Source organism: Bos grunniens, chromosome 13, assembly GCF_055505025.1.
Source record: "Bos grunniens cultivar Pamir isolate PY7600 chromosome 13, Bosgru_T2T1.0, whole genome shotgun sequence".
NCBI lineage: Eukaryota > Metazoa > Chordata > Mammalia > Artiodactyla > Bovidae > Bos > Bos grunniens.
In genome coordinates, this window is record NC_141177.1 from 59,644,283 (window position 1) to 59,645,533 (window position 1,251).

At 37.8% G+C, this 1,251-nt stretch overlaps 1 non-coding gene across 1 annotated transcript; it reads right to left on the bottom strand.

Moving 5' to 3' along the window:
• Window positions 1-929: 929 nt before the first annotated feature.
• On the bottom strand, window positions 930-1,035 carry LOC147361067 (U6 spliceosomal RNA). The gene has a single exon (XR_015140097.1). It is a non-coding gene; the product is annotated as a U6 spliceosomal RNA (small nuclear RNA).
• Window positions 1,036-1,251: the final 216 nt, after the last annotated feature.

Genomic DNA, 1,251 nt, shown 5'->3' on the forward strand with positions numbered 1-1,251 from the left:
CAGTGATTCTGACTGAACCAGAGTCCTCCTGCATCCCAGGAAACCCCCTTTACTGCCCCGATACTCCCTCACTTCCCTGAAACACAGGCTACACGTTTAATCATTTTAAGTGAAAATTTTGTGAGCGTGGGGCTAAATTCAAGCCCAACAAAATGATGTATGCCTAGGCACTTGGGGTGGGACAAGAAAGATAAGGATTATCAGAAGCAGAGAGAAAATCTTTGGAAAAAGATTGAAAGAGTTTTTTTTTTTTTTTTTTTTTAAGGCAACTTTTGATTACTCTAAAAATTTAGCTCAAGTTAACTTTAATATTAACTAAGCATTCTGTCCACTGATATCGGGTTTTCCTGGGTTATAACTTGAAGCCTGTTGTATCCCCAGTGTGCCCTGTGGGTGATACCCTACACAGGAGCTGCATAAAGCACGCTTTGGTTTTCAAGAGGCTGCAGTTTTATCTAGTTGTGTTCTCAAGCATTGCAAGGGCATTGTGTTCTGGTCCAGGTGTGTTTTAGAGCGTTGCAAGTTCTGGCTTTTATCCAACTCACAAAGGAAGCGCTGACTCAAGCAGCTGCAGTTCTTATTTCTAGGATCACCTCTTTGCAATGACCAGGGCCCTCTTTTCAAAATGAAAATAACAACTTGGGAACTATACTATGTTTTCTTCTTTTTTAAAATCTTGAGATTCTTGAGGTCTCTTCTGATTTCTCAAAATTTGAAGTTAATGAGCCTGCTTTAGTCAATATTCCAAGTATCTGTTATTTAAACTCTATCACCTCAAACTCCTCTTCCCAGGAGTAGGTCAATATTAACAGTTTTGTATGTATATTTCTAGATCCAGTTCTATGCATTTTTTATTGTGATAAAATATGCATAACATAAAATTTACTGTGTTAACCACTTTGAAGTATATAGTTCAGTGCATTATGTACAAAAATGTTGCGTGCTTCTGGGTTTCTGTGTCATCCTTGTGCAGCGACCATGCCAATCTTCTCTGTGTGGTTCCAATTTTAGTCCATGTGCAGCTGAAGCAAGCACTCTATGCAATTTTAAATGTGCATGTTCCAACGTTATAAATGTAATCATACCATACTAAGGAAGAAAAAAGGAAAAAAGAAGGTGAAAGACAGACATTCCTGGTAAAACAAAAAATTTGTGACCAGCAGAAATGCAGAAATGTGAAAAGAACTCTTCAGGAAGGAAAATGATAACAGCTGGAAATCTTAATCCACAAAATGGAATGAATAATGCCAG